General features: G+C 41.5%; 1 pseudogene; it reads right to left on the bottom strand.

The window, feature by feature from the left end:
- Positions 1-520: 520 nt before the first annotated feature.
- The window catches only part of LOC124006623, a 99,767-nt pseudogene continuing 79,847 nt past the window's right edge, over positions 521-20,440 (bottom strand).

The following is a 20,440-nucleotide window of genomic DNA, read 5'->3' as shown; positions in this document are numbered from 1 at the left end:
CAGGCTTGGTGTTCTTGCTACCCGGACGGTAAGAAATCACAAACTCGAAACGAGCGAAAAACAACGCCCAACGAGCTTGACGGGCATTAAGTCGTTTGGCAGAACGGATGTACTCAAGGTTCTTATGGTCTGTCCAAACGACAAAAGGAACGGTCGCCCCCTCCAACCACTGTCGCCATTCGCCTAGGGCTAAGCGGATGGCGAGCAGTTCACGGTTACCCACATCATAGTTGCGCTCAGATGGCGACAGGCGATGAGAAAAATAAGCGCAAGGATGAACCTTATCGTCAGACTGGAAGCGCTGGGATAGAATGGCTCCCACGCCTACCTCTGAAGCGTCAACCTCGACAATGAATTGTCTAGTGACGTCAGGAGTAACGAGGATAGGAGCGGACGTAAAACGTTCTTTTAGAAGATCAAAAGCTCCCTGGGCGGAACCGGACCACTTAAAACACGTCTTGACAGAAGTAAGAGCTGTGAGAGGGGCAGCAACTTGACCGAAATTACGAATGAAACGCCGATAGAAATTAGCGAAACCTAAAAAGCGCTGCAACTCGACACGTGACCTTGGAACGGGCCAATCACTGACAGCTTGGACCTTAGCGGAATCCATCTGAATGCCTTCAGCGGAAATAACGGAACCGAGAAAAGTAACGGAGGAGACATGAAAAGAGCACTTCTCAGCCTTTACGTAGAGACAATTCTCTAAAAGGCGCTGTAGAACACGTCGAACGTGCTGAACATGAATCTCGAGTGACGGAGAAAAAATCAGGATATCGTCAAGATAGACAAAAACAAAGATGTTCAGCATGTCTCTCAGAACATCATTAACTAATGCCTGAAAAACAGCTGGCGCATTGGCGAGACCAAACGGCAGAACCCGGTACTCAAAATGCCCTAACGGAGTGTTAAACGCCGTTTTCCACTCGTCCCCCTCTCTGATGCGCACGAGATGGTAAGCGTTACGAAGGTCCAACTTAGTAAAGCACCTGGCTCCCTGCAGAATCTCGAAGGCTGATGACATAAGGGGAAGCGGATAACGATTCTTAACCGTTATGTCATTCAGCCCTCGATAATCCACGCAGGGGCGCAGAGTACCGTCCTTCTTCTTAACAAAAAGAACCCCGCCCCGGCCGGAGAGGAAGAAGGCACTATGGTACCGGCGTCAAGAGACACAGACAAATAATCCTCGAGAGCCTTACGTTCGGGAGCCGACAGAGAGTATAGTCTACCCCGAGGAGGAGTGGTCCCCGGAAGGAGATCAATACTACAATCATACGACCGGTGAGGAGGAAGGGAGTTGGCTCGGGACCGACTGAAGACCGTGCGCAGATCATGATATTCCTCCGGCACTCCTGTCAAATCGCCAGGTTCCTCCTGAGAAGTAGGGACAGAAGAAACGGGAGGGATGGCAGACATTAAACACTTCACATGACAAGAAACGTTCCAGGATAGGATAGAATTACTAGACCAATTAATAGAAGGATTATGACATACTAGCCAGGGATGACCCAAAACAACAGGTGTAAACGGTGAACGAAAAATCAAAAAAGAAATAGTCTCACTGTGGTTACCAGATACTGTGAGGGTTAAAGGTAGTGTCTCAAATCTGATACTGGGAAGATGACTACCATCTAAGGCGAACATGGGCGTAGGCTTCTCTAACTCTCTGAAAGGAATGTCATGTTTCCGAACCCATGCTTCGTCCATGAAACAAGCCTCAGCCCCAGAGTCTATCAAGGCACTACATGTAGCACCCGAACCGGTCCAGCGTAGATGGACCGACAAAGTAGTACAGGATTTTGATGGAGAGACTTGAGTAGTTGCGCTCACCTGTAGCCCTCCGCTTACTGATGAGCTCTGGCTTTTACTGGACATGAATTAACAAAATGTCCAGCAACTCCGCAATAGAGGCACAGGCGGTTGGTGATCCTCCGTTCCCTCTCCTTAGTCGAGATGCGAATCCCTCCCAGCTGCATGGGCTCAGTCTCTGAGCCAGAGGAGGGAGATGGTTGCGATGCGGAGCAGGGAAACACCGTTGATGCGAGCTCTCTTCCACGAGCCCGGTGACGAAGATCTACCCGTCGTTCTATGCGGATGGCGAGAGCAATCAAAGAGTCCACATCTGAAGGAACCTCCCGGGAGAGAATCTCATCCTTAACCACTGCGTGGAGTCCCTCCAGAAAACGAGCGAGCAGCGCCGGCTCGTTCCACTCACTAGAGGCAGCAAGAGTGCGAAACTCAATAGAATAATCCGTTATGGACCGTTCACCTTGGCATAGGGAAGCCAGGGCCCTAGAAGCCTCCCTACCAAAAACTGAACGGTCAAAAACCCGAATCATCTCCTCTTTAAAGTTCTGGTACTTGTTAGAGCAATCAGCCCTTGCCTCCCAGATAGCTGTGCCCCATTCTCGAGCCCGGCCAGTAAGGAGTGAAATGACGTAAGCAACCCGAGCTCTCTCTCTAGAGTATGTGTTGGGTTGGAGAGAGAACACAATCTCACACTGCGTGAGAAAGGAGCGGCACTCAGTGGGCTGCCCGGAGTAGCAAGGTGGGTTATTAACCCTAGGTTCTGGAGGCTCGGCAGGCCAGGAAGTAACAGGTGGCACGAGACGAAGACTCTGGAACTGTCCAGAGAGGTCGGAAACCTGAGCGGCCAGGTTCTCCACGGCATGGCGAGCAGCAGACAATTCCTGCTCGTGTCTGCCGAGCATGGCTCCTTGGATCTCGACGGCAGTGTAACGAGCGTCTGAAGTCGCTGGGTCCATTCCTTGGTCGGTTCCTTCTGTCATGCAGGTGAAAGAGGACCCAAAAGCGACTTGGCGAAAACAGAGTCTTTAATCCAGTAAAGTAAATACAATCAAAAAAACACAACTTTCACTCGAAATGACGAGGACAAACTGGAGACTCGATCTTGAACAGCAGGTGAACAGCAGGTTGCCTCGGGAAGGCACTTGAACCAAACAGACTCAGACACCTGCTCACCACGCAGCATCTGAGGACAACACGACACGACAGGGCGATACACAAACACAGCACGATGAATTCTAGACAAGGAACCGACAGGGCAGAAACGAATAACAAGGAGAGAAATAGGGACTCTAATCAGGGAAAAGGATCGGGAACAGGTGTGGGAAGACTAAATGATTGATTAGGGGAATAGGAACAGCTGGGAGCAGGAACGGAACGATAGAGAGAAGAGAGAGCGGGAGAGTGAGAGAGGGAGGGGGAGAGAGAGGGATAGAAAGAGGGAAAGAACCTAATAAGACCAGCAGAGGGAAACGAATAGAAGGAGAAGAACAGGGACAAGGCATGATAATCAATGACAAAACATGACATGGATAGCGTGCCCAGAGTGAACTGCCTTCTACTCTGTCCCAGATACTAATATATGCATATTATTATTAGTATTGGATAGAAAACACTCTGAAGTTCCTAAAACTGTTTGAATGATGTCTGTGAGTATAACAGAACTCATATTGCAGGCAAAACCTGAGAAACAATCCAACCAGGAAGTGGGAAATCTGAGGTTTGTAGTTTTTCAACTCAGATACAGTGGGATATTAGTTATGTTTCACTAGATGTCAACAGTATTTAGAACCTGTTTTGAGGACTCTACTCTGAAGGAGGAGCTTATAAGGGCTCTTTGAGTGAGTGGTCTGGCAGAGTGCCACAGCCTCGGTCTGGCGCGCTCACGTGAAAGGTAGCTACGTTCCACTTTATTTGTACAGACAAAGGAATTGTCCGGTTGGAACATAAGTTTTATGTTAAAAACATCCTAAAGATTGATTCCAAACTTAGTTTGGCATGTTTCTACGGGCTGTAACGGAACTTTTTGAACTTTTCGTCCGATGTTCGGCATGACCTGAACGCCAAAAGATATTTGGACATAACTGGTGGACATTATCGAACAAATCGAACATTTATGGTGGAACTGGGATTCCTGGGAGTGCATTCTGATGAAGATCATCAAAGGTAAGTGAATATTTAAAATCATATTTCTGAGTAATGTTGACTTCCCAATATGGCGGGTATCTTTTTGGCTGCTTTGTTGTCTAAAGGCTGTACTCAGATTATTGCATGGTTTGCTTACTCCTTAAAGTTATTTTGAAATCTGATACAGCGGTTGCATTAAGGAGAAGTTTATAGTCAGATCTTTATCAATGTTTATTATGAGTATTTCTGTAAATTGATGTTGCTCTCTGCACAATCACTGCATGTTTTAGAACTACTGAATGTAATGCGCCAATGTAAACTCAGATTTTTTTTACATAAATATGAACTAAATATGAAACATACATGTATTGTGTAACATGAAGTTCTATAAGTGTCATCTGACGAAGATCATCAAAGGTTAGTGATTAATTTTATCTCTATTCCTGCTTTTTGTGACTCCTCTCTTTGGTTGGAAAATGGCTGAATGCTTTCTGTGACTCGTTGCTGACCTAACATAATGACATGTTAAGGCTGGAAAAAATGGCTGTGTTTTTCTGTGGCTTGGTGGTGACCTAACATAATCGTTTGTGGTGTTTTTGCTGTAAATCCTTTTTGAAATCAGATGCTAGATTAACCAGAATTTTATCTTTAAAATGGTGTAAAATACTTGTATGCTTGAGGAATTGTAATTATGAGATTTTTGTTTGTTTTAAATTTGGTGCCCTGCACTTTCATTGGCTGTTGTGGGGGGAACCCCAGTCCTAGACAGGTTTTAATACTGGTTATCTATCACCCCTTAGCAGTCACTTCTGTTGTCTTCTGAAGTGCTTTGAGAGGCAAGTTAAGGATTGTATCACCTCCACCTTACCTCACACCCTAGACCCACTTCAATTTGCATTCCGCCCCAAAAGATCCGCAGACGATGCAATCACACTGCCCTATCCCATCTGGACAAAATAAATATCTACTATATATATATACAGTACCAGTCAAACGTTTGGACACACCTACATATTCAAAGATTTTTCTGTATTTGTTACTATTTTCTACATTGTAAAATAATAGTCAAGACATCAAAACTATGAAATAACGCATATAGAATCATGTAGTAACTAAAGAAGTATAAAAAAATACAAATATATTTTTGATTCTTCAAAGTAGCCAACCTTTGCCTTGATGACAGCTTTGCACACTCTTGGCATTCTCTCAACCAGCTTCACCTGGAATGCTTATCCAACAATCTTGAAGGAGTTCCCACATATGCTGAGCACTTGTTGGCTGCTTTTCCTTCACTCTGCATCCAACTCATCCCAAACCATCTCAATTGGGTTGAGGTTTGGTGATTGTGGAGGCCATATCATCTGTTGTAGCCTGACACAGCCTGGAGGTGTGTTGGGTCATTGTCCTGTTGAAAAACAAATGATAGTCCCACTAAGTATCACACTTCCTCCTCCTCCATGCTTCATGGTAGGAACCACACATGCGGAGATCATCCATTTACCTACTCTGAGTCTCACAAAGATACTAAAAATCTCATCAGACCGAAGGACAGATTTTCACCAGTTTAATGACCATTGCTCGTGTTTCTTAGCCCAAGCAAGTCTCTTCTTATTATTGGTGTCCTTAAGTAGTAGTTTCTTCACAGCAATTCGAACATGAAGGCCTGATTCACGCAGTCTCCTCTGAACAGTTGATTTTGAGATGTGTCTGTTACTTGAATTATGTGAAGCATTTATTTGGGCTGCAATCTGAGGTGCTGTTAACTCTAATGAACTTATCCTCTGCAGCAGATGCAACTCTGCGTCTTCCTTGCCTGTGGCGGTCCTCATGAGAGCCAGTTCCACCATAGCACTCGGTGTTTTTTCCGAGAGCACCTGAAGAAACTTTCAAAGTTCTTGAAATCTTCCATATTGACTGATCTTCATGTCTTGAAGTAATGATGGACTGTCATTTCTTTTTGCTTATTTGAGCTGTTCTTGCCAATAATATGGACTTGGCATTTTACCAAATAGAGCTATCTTTTGTATACCATCCTTACCTTGTCACAACACAACTGATTGGCTCAAAAGCGTTAACCTCTCTGGGACCATTCGGGGCGTGAGTGTCCCACCTCTCAACAGCCAGTGAAACTGCAGGGCGCCAAATTCAAAACAACAGAAATCCCATAATTAAAATTCCTCAAACATAGAAGTATTTTACACGATTTTATAGATAAACTTCTCCTTAATCCAACCATAGTGTCCAATTTCAAAAACACTTTTTGGCGAAAGCACAACATATGTTACACAATACATGTATGTTTTGTCCGGTAAAGTTCATATTTATATCCAAAAATCGGAGTTTACATTGGCGCGTTACATTCAGTAGTTCCAAAAACATCCGGTGACTTTGCAGAGAGCCACATAAATTTTACAGAAATATTCATAATAAACATCGATAAAAGATACAAGTGGTATGCATGGAATTTTTTATCCACTTCTCCACCGCTGTGTCAGATTTTAAAAAAACTTTACTTAAAAAGCTATAATCTGAGTAGAGCGCTCAGAGCCCATACATATATCTGCCATGTTGTGGAGTCAGCATTAGTCAGAATAGCATTATAAATATTCACTTACCTTTGATGATCTTAATCAGAATGCACTCCCAGGAATCCCAGTTCCACAATAAATGTTTGTTTTGTTCGATAATGTCCATCATTTATGTCAAAATAGCTCCTTTTGTTAGCGCGTTCAGTCCAGTAATCCACATTCATAAAGCGTGTTCAGTAGTTCCAGACGAAAAGTCCAAAAAGCTCTGTTACAGTTAGTAGAAACACGTCAAACGATGTATAGAATCAATCTTCATTAATGTTCCAACTGGACAATTCCTTTGTCTTCAGAAATTAAGTGGAACGTAGCTACCTTTCACATGAGCGTGCAAGACTGAGCCTGTGGCACTCTGCCAGACCACTTACTCAAAGAGCTCCTCCTTTAGAGTAGAAGCATCAAACAAGTTTCTAAAGACTGTTGACATCTAGTGGAAGCCGTAGGAAGTTCAAGATGACCACTATCCCACTGTGTATTCGATAGGGGCTGAGTTCGAAAACTACAAACCTCAGATTTCCCACTTCCTGGTTGGATTTTTTTCTCAGGTTTTTACCTGCCATGTGAGTTCTGTTCTACTCAGAGACATCATTCAAACAGTTTTAGACATTTCAGATGGGTTTCTATCCAAATCTACTAATTATATGCATATTCTGGCATTTATGACTGCGTAGCAGGCAGCTTAATTTGGGCACGCTTTTCATCCAAAATTCCCTATACTGCCCCCTACCCCAAAGGAGTTTTAAGGAAAGAAATTCTATAACTTTACATTTAACAAGGCACTACAGGTGACTACCTCATGAAGCTGGTTGAGAGAATGCCAAGAGTGTGCAAAGCTGTCATCAAGGCAAAGGGTGGCTACTTTGAAGAACCTCAAATCTAAAATATATTTTGATTTGTTGAACACTTTTTTGGTTACAACATTATTCCATATGTGTTATTTCATCGTTTTGATGTCTTCACTAGTATTTTGCAATGTAGAAAATAAATAAATAAAATAAAAATAAAGAAAAACCCTGGAATGAGTCTTAACTTTTGACTGGTACTGTATTTATATACTCCAGACTCCATTGCTCGTCCTAACATCTATATATTTCTTAATTCCATTCTTTTACTTTTAGATTTGTGTGTATTTTTGTGAATTGTTAGAAATTCCTGCACTGTTGGAGCTAGGAACACAAGCATTTCAATACATTCGCAATAACATTTGCTTAATATGTGTATGCAACCAATAAAACTGTATTTGATTTGATTTGATATCGTTACAGAGCGTTATGGGTACTGTAGTACATCATGCTACATCTGTCTGTCTGTCTGTCTGTCTGTCTGTCTGTCTGTCTGTCTGTCTGTCTGTCTGTCTGTCTGTCTGTCTGTCTGTCTGTCTGTCTGTCTGTCTGTCTGTCTGTCTGTCTGTCTGTCTGTCTGTCTGTCTGTCTGTCTGTCTGTCTGTCTGTCTGTCTGTCTGTCTGTCTGTCTGTCTGTCTGTCTGTCTGTCTGTCTGTCTGTCTGTCTCCGTTCCACAGCAGTGAAAAATGTATCCTGCTCCTGGTCTCTGGTCTCTCCTTGGAGTGCAGTGTGGTGGTTAGTTCGATGTCCTAGCTGTTGTCAGATCCATATATTTCCAGATGGATCGTGCCGCTGACGCCCGTTTCCGCGCGTCAACGCGTTTTCACTCCAAATGTAAGTGAGAGCTAGATGAAGCAGCCATTCATCTAGCTAACTCCCTGACATGCTGCCAAGCCATAGTATCATGAACTACAACACAATATACAGCTCTGGTACTGGTTACTGTTATGCAATGAGGTGCAGCACTGAGTGAATGAATGGCACAGATCTGACATCATTGTTTATAAAGAAAACAGTGAATTAAATTAGATTAATGCTCATGCTTTCATTACAAAGAGAAATAGATCACATGTATCATTGTGTATTGTACTACATGGCTCTGGATCAGAAGTCCAGTGTTGCCTGCCACTACAGCGGTCTCTGTAAATGAGGTGACTGAAGAGCCAGCATCAACACGTTTTCTTGGGGAAGTTTATTGGACTTCTGCTCAATGAGATTTCATAACTGTAAATCAAAACATTTGTATGATAGAGCTTACACAGTGCTTAGTGACATACAGTAGGTGAGAGTGGAGTAAGTTGAGGCTTTTTTTTTTCATGAATTCTCCTTATTTCCAGGGATAGCTTAACTCTGTCAAAGGAAATATAGTATTTCAGGATGTTGTCTATCCCTGGAAATAAGGAGAATTCATTTCAACATTACAGTTTTGAAAACATAGCTTAACCAAAAAATGTGGTCTCTTGGCACAATTGGGGTAAGTTGAGTCGCGGGACAGGGTAAAATAAACCTCCTACCGTATGTACTGAATTAAATATTTACCACTACCTTTTGTAAAAACCCATGTCTGTCTTTTTTTGCAATTCAACACAATCACAATCTTTTGTTTGTATTTTAATAATTTTAAGCATACTTTGTACTTTTAAAAACATTTTAACATAGGCCAGGATTTGTTGACATGATATCCCAGCGATAATAACTTGTGTTACGCCTGGGGGGGGGAAAAAACACTTCAATAGCCTCAACTTGCCATTTGCTCTACCACTGGCTCAACTTACCCCAAGACAAATCATTTGACTATATTAGCCCACACAGCTACAAGGATCCACTTTCATGCTTAGTTTTATGCCCTCTTATTGAAGCTTATAGAGTCCCTGATGTATAGAACAATCTTTAAATGATTTGCTTTGGTTTAGATACAAACATCAGCAAACCGCTAACACAATAAATTAATTTGATAGTTGAAAATCTGTTTCTTGGACCTAACTTGCTTTTTCCATGTGGTTTTTCCACTTCCTAAATATTTGGTCAAATTATGTCATGTTTGTCATTTATTATCATGTCTTGTCCCTGTGCTCCCCATTCTATTCGTTTCCCTCTGCTGGTCTTATTTGGTTCTTTCCCTCTTTCTATCCCTCTCTCTCCCCCTCCCTCTCTCACTCTCTCGCTCTCTCTTCTCTCTATCGTTCCGTTCCTGCTCCCAGCTGTTCCTATTCCCCTAATCATCATTTAGTCTTCCCACACCTGTTTCCGATCCTTTCCCCTGATTAGAGTCCCTATTTATTCCTTTGTGTTCCGTTCCTGTCCCGTCGGTTCCTTGTTTGGTATTCACCATGCTGTGATTGTGTTTCGCCCTGTCCTGTCGTGTTTTTTTGCCTTCATCAGATGCTGCGTGTGAGCAGGTGTCTCTGTCTACTACGGCCTGCGCCTACCCGAAGCGACCTGCAGTCTGTGGCCGCTTCTCTTGTTATTCCCCTCTACAGACTAGAGGATTTCTGTTATTCCCTGTTTGGACTTGAATAAACTCTGTTTCTGTTAAGTCGCTTTTGGGTCCTCTATCACCTGCATGACAAATTATTAATTTTGTGTATGGTTTCCCTAGAAACAAGGGTTGCTAAACTTGGTTTGGCTCAACTTACCCCACTCTCCCCTATAAGTGTCTGTCATAGTTCATTCTGGCTTCAAAGGCTAGATTGTCTAAAAGCATCTCCATGGTTATTACTAGAAGTATACTGTTGAACAGAATTTGAAAGAGGATGTCAAAAGTACCCTTACGGAAAAACCACATGATTTCACATATGGAAAATCACTTGATTTCACGTTACATTTCCACATGTTTTGCACATGTGAAACCATGTTTTTGGAACACTTCATGATATTTCACATGTGGATTTTCACGTGATCACATAACCTTTCATATGTGGATTCAAATGTTCACACGAGATGACCTGCAAACAAAAATGTGTTGTTATGATAAACACACAGTGCTTTTAACACACAGTATTTTCAACTTACATATTTGACATACGTGACCACATTGTGTATGTTTATTTATATAGTAATTATTATTCAACATGTCCTTACCTGGGATTTGAATTTCTAAGCTCTTCTTCACATAATTCCAATCTTCCTGCCACACCACCATGTCTGTGTCAGTAACTGATTTCAACTGTATTCCTACATTTTGGACATCAAAATAAATCTCAGCTTTGTTACAAATGCAAAAGAAAAATGATTTTACTTATCATTACTTATCATTCAGGAGAAACATTAAATCAGAACATGCACCAACAACATTAGACAACTATACAGGAAACCTTCAAGTTGCTGAAATAAGTAAATTAAATCAATGATGAGAGAATAGTCAGAACAACTGATAACTAAAATAACAGTGCAGATTGCACTCTTTTGATAAGTGCAGAGATGTATTATAGGTAATGAATGTTTAGGATTTTGTGGCGCAGCAGAAAGATCAGCATACCCAGTGGCGTGAATTCGTGGATGCCAAGGGAATCCAGGCTTCCCCAAAAATGTGTACCAAGAAAACAATAAAAAAAACATCTAAAATAATTTACCTTTCATCTCTCTGTGTTTTCATAATTTTACTTCAATTCGCAAGAGGCTGAAAGTATCTCACCGGAGAAAGCTTCCGAGCGAGCAAAACAGTGCCCCTCTGTCTCTGTATGTGCAGGCCATTCATCTGATGCTGTCCTGACAAAAATAGTATGACATTGTTACCGCCCTTAGCATTGAATGCAAGGGAAGCTAGTGAGCATTTGGCCTCCCTTGATAAAAAATATAAAATAATAGCCAATCAGCATTGCGCTAAAATGAGTGAGCTCAACTGTGAATTGTCCTGGTGCACCAAAAAAACTGTCAAGAGAAGACAGTTTGGATTTGGCTTCACTCCTATCACATCGCATCGAGAGAAATAAGTAATTGACAGAAACAACTTGAATTGTTACATCTCGTTGTGTCGTTGTTCTCCGGTGGCTAGCTAGCTTGATAAAATTGTCCCTTTCCTAAATTAGCCATGGATGGAGATAGGGATTTGGACATATACTGAAACTTTATTGTCCATCCAGGATGGACATGTTTCAATGGAATCAATTTCCATTAAAAGGATCACATACACATATACTCCCGCTGAAAAGTTTGGGGTCAACTAGAAATGTTCTTGAAAGAAAAGCCATTTTTTTGTCGATTAAAATAACATATAATGGACACTGTCTTAACAGTGTAGACATTGTAGATATTGTAGACATTGTTATTGTTGTAAATGACTATTGTACCTGGAAACAGCTGATTTGTTATGGAATATCAACAGCTGAAGTCAGAAGTTTACATACACTCAGGTTGGAGTCATTAAAACTCACTTTTCAACCACTCCACAAGTTTCTTGATAACAAATTATAGTTTTGGCAAGTCGGTTAGGACATCTACTTTGTGTATGACACAAAGTCATTTTTCCAACAATTGTTTACAGACAGATTATTTCACTTATAATTCACTGTATCACAATTCCAGTGGGTCTGAAGTTTACATACATACAAGTTGACTGTGCCTTTAAACAGCTTGGAAAATTCCAGAAAATTATGTCATGGCTTTAGAAGCTTCTGATAGGCTAATTGACATAATTTGAGTCAATTGGTGGTGTACCTGTGGATGTATTTCAAGGCCTACCTTTAAACTCAACTTTGCTTGACATCATGGAAAAATCAAAAGAAATCAGCCAAAACCTCAAAAAAAATTGTAGACCTCCACAAGTCTGGTTCATCATTAGGAGCCATTTCCAAATGCCTGAAGGTACCACGTTCATCTGTACAAACAATAGAATGCAAGTATAAACATCATGGGACCATGCAGCCATCATACTGCTCAGGAAGGAGACGTGTTCTGTCTCCTAGAGATGAACGTACTTTGGTGCGAAAAGTGCAAATCAATCCCAGAACAACAGCAAACGACCTTGTGATGATGCTGGAGGAAACAGGTACAAAAGCATCTATGTCCACAGTAAAATGAGTCCTATATCGACCTAACCTGAAAGGCCGCTCAGCAAGGAAGAAGCCACTGCTCCAAAACCGTCATAAAAAAGCCAGACTATGGTTTGCAACTGCACATGGTGACAAAGATCATACTTTTTTTGTTCTCTGGTCTGATGAAATAGAACTGTTTGGCCATAATGACCATCGTTATATTTGGAGGAAAAAAGGGGAGTCTTGCAAGCCGAGAACACCATCCAACTGTGAAGCACGGGGTGGCAGCATCATGTTGTGGGGGTGCTTTGCTGCAGGAGGGACTGATGCACTTCACAAAATAGATGCTATCATGAGGAGGAAAATTACGTGGATATATTGAAGCAACATCTCAAGACATCAGTCAGGAAGTTAAAGCTTGGTCACAAATGGGTCTTCCAAATGGACAATGACCCCAAGCATACTTCCAAAGCTGTGGCAAAATGGCTTAAGGACAACAAGGTATTGCAGTGGCCAACACAAAGTGTCCAACACAAAGCCCTGACCTCAACCCTATAGAAAATTTGTGGGCAGAACTGAAAAGGTGTGTGCTAGCAAGGAGGCCTACAAACCTGACTCAGTTACACCAACTCTGTCAGGAGGAATGGGCCCATATTTTGCCAACTTACTGTGGGAAGCTTGTGGAAGGCTACCCAAAATGTTTGACCTAAGTTAAACAATTTAAAGGCAATGCTACCAAATACTAATTGAGTGTAAGTAAATGTCTGACCCCCTGGGAATGTGATGAAAGAAATACAACCTGAAATAAATCATTCTCTCTGCTATTATTCTGACTTTTCACATTCTTAAAATAAAGTGGTGATCCTAACTGACCTAAGACAGGGAATTTGTACTAGGATTAAATGTCAGGAATTGTGAAAAATGTATTTGGAGAAGGTGTATATAGACTTACGATTTCAACTGTACATAGGCGTACAGAGGCCCATTATCAGCAACCATCACACCTGTGTTCCAATTGCACGTTGTGTTAGCTAATCCAAGTATATCATTTTGAAAGGCTAATTGATTTTCAGAAAACCCTTTTGCAATTATGTTAGCACAGCTGAAAACTGTTGTGCTGATAAAGAAGCAATAAAACTGGCCTTCTTTAGATTATTTGAGTATCTGGAACATCAGCATTTGTGTGTTTGATTAAAGGCTCAAAATGCCAGGAACAAAGTACATTCTTCTGAAACTCGTCAGTCTTTTATTGTTCTGAGAAATGAAGGCTATTCCATGTGAGAAATTGCCAAGAAACTGAAGATGTCGTACAACACTGTGTGCTACTCCTTTCACAGAACAGCGCAAACGGTCTCTATCCAGAATAGAAAGAGGAGTGGGAGACCCTGGTGCACAACTGAGCAAGAGGACAAGTACATTATAGTGTCGAATTTGCCGCTAACTCATCCAGTTTATTAGTTAGTGACCGTACTTTCGACAGGGTGATCACTGGGAGTGGGTGACGCTTCCCTGCCTCCATAGTCTGTTCCTAACACCACCTCTTGAGCGTCTCTTCTTCTTAGTTTCCCTTTTTGACTTTGTAGAACAACCATCAGGCAAGGCCATGCTGTTTTGAAAGTGTGAGCTTTATCTCGGGTAGAGAGCAGAAACTCATGGGAGTAGGTAATGGTGGTTGATTTACTCACTGAATCCATACAACCTCCGGTAGTGATTGTATACTTTTCTGCATATTACAGCGATTGGGGTTAAGAAGGTCACATATGCCACTTACAATCCACTTTCAATTTGCAACGCACTTGGATTTTGACAAAACAAAACAAAATTGAGCGAAAAACAAACAATTCACAAAGGTGAGCTCAAGGTCTGGATGCAGTGCCACGCCCCCACATGTCCCTTTCTGTACTAAGGAAATTACCTCGATAACAGCATCTTTGGCAGGTAAATGTAACAAGAAAGTATTATTGATAAAAAGCTATCTATTAATATGGCTTTTGTACTTTATAATTGTTTTAGAAGCATGATAACTGTACTTTTAGTTTATGGTTTATGCAGCTTGTTGGCCATTAGCTAATTGGTGTTTCCTGTGATTTGAAAGCAATTTAATTCATCCAACTGGTATTTACGACATTTGGTAAATTCCCACCTCCCACATGGTTATTTACCATTATGCTAAATTATCCACACATGTATCCTAAAAGGTATCGACCAGTTCCATGTGAGTTCCTATGTGTACCATTGACCTTTTTGCACATCAGGGAACAACACTGTACTGTAACCATACTCTTATTATTGAGAATGTGTGGCTATATGTTCTTGTTAACAAATAACTATCTGGTGGTACTGCTGATACATTAATGCACTCCACACCAAAAGGTTGCAAGTTTATATTACCGAGAGCATTTACTAAAGGCTAGATTCTATCAGATCCACGCTAGCGGACACCTGCATAGCAGTGTCAGAGGTGGAAATTCGTTAAAGCTATTAAATACACAAACATCTCAGAACACTTAAATATGATATGTAATCTAAATTCCTATATGGCTGATGGAATTCATAATTGTTTTAAATTTGAGTGTCATTATTTTGATATTGCCTGCACTTTCTTCGCTGCTGTCATTTAAGAGGTCGTGAGTTCAAATCCCAGGTCTGGTTGCATCCCAAGTGTGCTAACCAACGTTGAGGTGAATTCCATTTATGTTCCAGTCAATTCAGAAAGTTAACCCAATTCCAAATGTTCCAGTATTGAAAATAATTTAATTTGAATTGGAACTTCTGTGTACTTCCTGAATAGATTTGGTTGTTGTAATTTTATTGACAAAATACCGTTCAGCTGCAGCAATACATTAAAAGTTGTTTCCACAATCAATTTTTACTGCAACTCAGTAGCCAGTAACAGTTTGTACCATAAGCGCATCTATCCTATAAGTTTACATGCTTGGAATGCAAGTGAGGCATGCCAAGTAAATTTGAAAGACGGCCAAAAACGTACCCAGGTGCATTGCGACTGACAGTATATATATAGAAAAACATTAATACAGTATCCTATTACTGTATAATTAACAGCAATGGCTTAAAGTGTAGTTTGGAACACTTTTACATGTGACATTTCACATGTGAAATTATGTGAGAACATGTTTTTGGAACACTTCATATGTGACTTCACATTTGAAGTGTGTTTTTGAAACACTTCATATGTGACATTTCACATGTGAAATCGTGAAAACCTGTATTTGGAACACCTCACATGACATGTGAAAAGTGTGTTTTTGGAATCAGAAAAATATGACCCCATGTGGGGCCAATCTTGGGTATGTTTAGTATTGGTGCATGGGTAAAATCACAGGGGAAGCCAGAAAAAAAGCCATATTACAACATATGTGTTGTGATAATTGTGTTGTTTGGTCTATAACCTCTCAGTTCATATGTTTTGTGAATGTGACATATAGGCCCAAGGCCGAGAAAATGAGAAGACACAGTGGCAGAATAAATTCAACCACACCTTTGTTTTATTATGTCAGCCACATACTTTACTCAGAAAGAAGGCAGGCACAAGGTAACAATACACTTGACCAATACAAATAACGGTCATCAAATTACGCACAGGTGAAAAACAGCACCCGTCAAAAACCAGCCATAAATACCAAGTGAGCATAGAAAACAATCACACACAAAAACATGGGGGAAACAGAGGGTTAAATACATGAACATGTAATTGGGAAATGAAAACCAGGTGTGTAGAAAATCAAGACAAAACAAATGGAAAATGAAAAGTGGATCAGCGATGGCTAGAAGACCGGTGACGTCGACCGCCGAACGCCGCCTGAACAAAACCGGAGCGCAACCTCTGTCCGGTGAGGTCCACAAAGCATATTGCATGTAACAAACAGTTACATGACCTACAGCATGGTCAAGCAAGTTAATGTTTCAGACATTTTCAGACTACTATACAACTATTGATTAGAACCAAGGTGAGTTACTGCAGGTTGCAAAGAAAACAGGATCTGCCTCCATTATTCCAGCAGCATTTCAACTCCATCATATCCCCTCTGCTTAGTCTAATACAGTGACAACTAAAAGATACAAAAAACAATTTAGTCCAATCAACTTAAGCTAAATATGTTGTGGCTGTTCGTGTGTGCATTCGTGCAAGTAGAGAAAACATGTTGACTCACTCGACTTCTAGAGAAATGCCAATGCCATGCTCTTCTCTTTCATGCTGACGAAATGGTCTACAACTCTGTCATACAGTACATGCTTTTATTTTTTGTTGTCCTAGGCTAACTGGATAAAATGCTTGCTTCCATCCTCTCAGTCCAGGTGCACAATGTACAAATTTATGGTTGTATTAGAATTGCCATTATAATCATTGGCCAGTCCTTTAGACTAGTAGGTGACGTGAGGTCATCATGTGGGGAAAGTTGGAGCTCAGGGAGATAGACGCATATTCCAAAATAAACTACCAGTTGGAGGGCTGTTCAAGTGGAATTTTCCCAGTCGGTAAATTCCTACTTGGTTACGAATGTTGAATTAGGTACAATGATTACTGCACTTTGAAATGTAGATGAGGCGGGGGCACATTAGCATATTTGGGGGCATGGGCTAATCAGTGGAAGTGTTTTACCAGTTTAATTGTTTTTCTCGTTATGTTGCAGAAGGTTGACTACCTGACATTTTTAGTTATACAGTCTTTGTAAGAACTTGTGACACTCAAGAGCTGCACTGTTAACAGGTTAATATGGATTTTCCTGTAGCTTGATGTCAGCTGGTTCACATGAAGTTGACGTTTAATTTTCAAGAACTTACTGTCAATTAGGCCCAAATCTATGGATTTCACATGACTGGGCAGGGGCATAGCCATGGGTGGGCCTGGGAGGGCATCGCCATGGGTGGGCCTGGGAGGGCATAGGCTGGGGAGCCAGGCCTAGCCAATCAGAACAAGTTTTTCCCCACAAAAGGGCTATATTACATACATAAATACTCCTCAGTTTCATCAGCAGTCTGGGTGGCTGGTCTAGGACAATGGTGCTACGTGCTTCAACACCTGCATTGCTTGCTGTTTGGAGTTTTAGGCTGGGTTTCTGTACAGCACTTTGAGATATCAGCTGATGTACAAAGGGCTATATAAATACATTTGATTTAGGTGGGGTTTTTTCGTGGTTACACATGGTTACGGTTGGATGTATTGCCAAATTCTCTAAAATGACATTGGAGGTGACTTATGGTAGAGAAATGAACATTTAATTATCTGGCAACAGCACTGGTGGACATTTCTGCAGTCAGCACAACAATTGCACAATCCCTCAAAACTTGAGACATCTGTGGCATTGTGTTGTGTGACAAAACTGCACATTTTAGAGTGGCCTTTTATTGTTCCCAACACAAGGGGCACCTGTGTAATGATCATGATGTTTAATCAGCTTCTTGATATGCCACACCTGTCATGCAGATGGTGTTACATCTGCTCCTGCCATGACCTCAACTTCTCATCATGTCTCCCTAACATACCGCCACTACCCCAGTGCTCTCTCTATCTTCCTCTGTGTGTGTGTGTGTGTGGGTGGGTGTGATTGTGTGGACGGAGACAGGTGTGCTTGAGGCAGAGCAGATCCCCACCAGCTGCAACCTGTTCCATAATCAAGACCTCTACAAATACTCAGCCCTGCCACTTCCACGCTGCCAGATCGTAACCTCTGCTCAGTCAGTCTGCGTCATATAGCTGCTTGTTCCGGCTTCCATCCTGTTTTCCCTTGGCTGACACTGTTTTCCTCTCCACTACAGTTCTGCCCACTCTGACTTTGGTCCAGACTTTGGCCCAGTCTCACGTCTCGTCAGTCCTGCTACTCTGTCCTGGACCACCAACTCCACTGCGTCCTTGGATTCTTCTCCGGACCCGCTAACCCAGTCCCAACTCCCCTTGCTCCAGCCTCATTCTCCGTACCTGACTTCCTGCAACCCACCCGGGCTTCCCCTGGCCTGCACCCCATATCCCCCCTGTGTTTCAATAAATACCTTGGTTACCTCATCCCAGTCTCTTTGTCTGATTCTGCTCTTGGGTTCACCTGTTCCGCTCTGCGTGACAGATGGACTATCTTCACAAAGAAAAAATGTTCACTAACAGGGATGTAAACAAATTTGCGAGAAATGTTTTTTTTTGTGCATATGGAAAAATTCTGTTTTTTCTTTCAATTTCAGCTCATGAAATATGGGACCAAGACTTCACATGTTGCGTTTATATTCTTGATCAGTATAGTTACAAGTGGGTTATTGTAAAAATCACAGTAATTTACTCTAGTAAATCCACTCACTGACCTGATAGTCAGTCTAGCCTGAGCATTACAGTTCCAAGCTGACTAGTTATGAATAAATTATCTTATGGTTCTTTAGTATCACATGCTCTTATGTCATCATTTAACAATGCTGCAGAACTGACAATATACTAATGTATAATATATGGACAGAGCACATTAACTGGGCTGTCTCCTTTATGGGAGACCAAAAAGAGCTAGCTGAAAGCCACACAGTGGTCCCAAATGGCGCAGTAGTCTAAGGCACTGCATCTCAGTGCAAGAGATGTCACTACAATCCCTGGTTCAAATCCAGGCAGTATCACATCTGACCGTGTCTGGGAGTTCCATAGGGCGGTGCACAAGCGATGCACCCCAAATGGCACCCTATCCCCAACATAGTGCACCACTTTTGACCAGGGCCTTTAGGTAATAGGGTGCCATTTGGGACTCAGCCTGTGTCTCTCTGTGCTTATTTACCCAACAGCTGGGCGAATACCCATAGCCCTTCTGCATTAAGGTTCCTTTTTAAACATTTAGAAATGACGGAAACGCTGTGTTTACACCTCCATCCTACCTCACATCTGTAGTTTATATGATGTTGTAGACTTAGAAAGGAATAAGGGCCTGATCTTTTGCTATGACAGGAAGATATTTAGAACTTTGGGAGTATTAATACAGTTTGTTTTCCCGTGTGGGCCGATCAGGCGCTATGAGACCCTTTTGATACGACTCTGGGGACCCTGTAGGTTTTTACAGTTTTATGGAGAGTCTACGACTGAATTGGGTAGAACGAGTCCAAATGGATTGGACGTTCTTTTCATATTCATCTGTCATTTACATTATCCACAGGGGATATATCTTTCACAATATCTTTATTTTCTTCTCTTTCTTTCTCTCTCTCTCTTTCTCTGACTTCATTTTCTCTACTTGTCACTGATACATTTTCCAGAATTATTCGCCATTCATAATTTGAATTACATTATTAATTGAGTCGCTTTTATGGCATTCAAAATTACTTTTTCATATGGGTTGTTTCACTGACCAAGAGTAAGTGAAGTAATTTCAGAATGGTATCAGTGAATCTAAAACTGGCAGGAGTCGGTCCACCCAACTATTAACAAATGTAGGATTTAATTTCTCCTTATTAGAACATTAAATAGATAAAAACATTTGAGGCAATAATTTATTATAAAGGATATAATAAATTATAAACAGGTAAAAGATACATGTTTAAAACATTTCAATTAAATAACAATATCCCTTTTTACTGAAAATGATTTTTATTTTTGTATGAGCTGGCTCTCATATGAGGTCACACACTTTACACAAACATTTTGATTTATTCTGCGTGAAAAAGGGGAGTTTGACTGGGTAGCAACAATAAGACTGCCAGCGCTTTTGGCAAGAGGATTTCATGGAGGGAAATACAGGGAACACCACACACACACACACACACACACACACACACACACACACACACACACACACACACACACACACACACACACACACACACACACACACACACACACACACACACACACACACACACACACACACACACACACACACACACACACACACACACACACACACACACACACACACACACTAGTGCCACACACAGGCAAACCTGGCACACACCCACACATCCTGGTGCCACACACAGGCAGTCCTGGCACACACTACTGCGTACGTCTTTGTCCTATTAAGCCTAATGTGAAAGAAGTTTTAATTTGGCCAACACTGGGGACCCGGGTGAAAAACATGCTGGAAAACATATTTGTGTTATGTATTCATTTCTATGGATCACATA

The sequence above is a fragment of the Oncorhynchus gorbuscha genome, linkage group LG20 (assembly GCF_021184085.1).
Source record: "Oncorhynchus gorbuscha isolate QuinsamMale2020 ecotype Even-year linkage group LG20, OgorEven_v1.0, whole genome shotgun sequence".
Lineage (NCBI taxonomy): Eukaryota > Metazoa > Chordata > Actinopteri > Salmoniformes > Salmonidae > Oncorhynchus > Oncorhynchus gorbuscha.
Note: the sequence above shows the minus strand (reverse complement) of the source record. Positions and strands in the feature narration are given on the sequence as shown.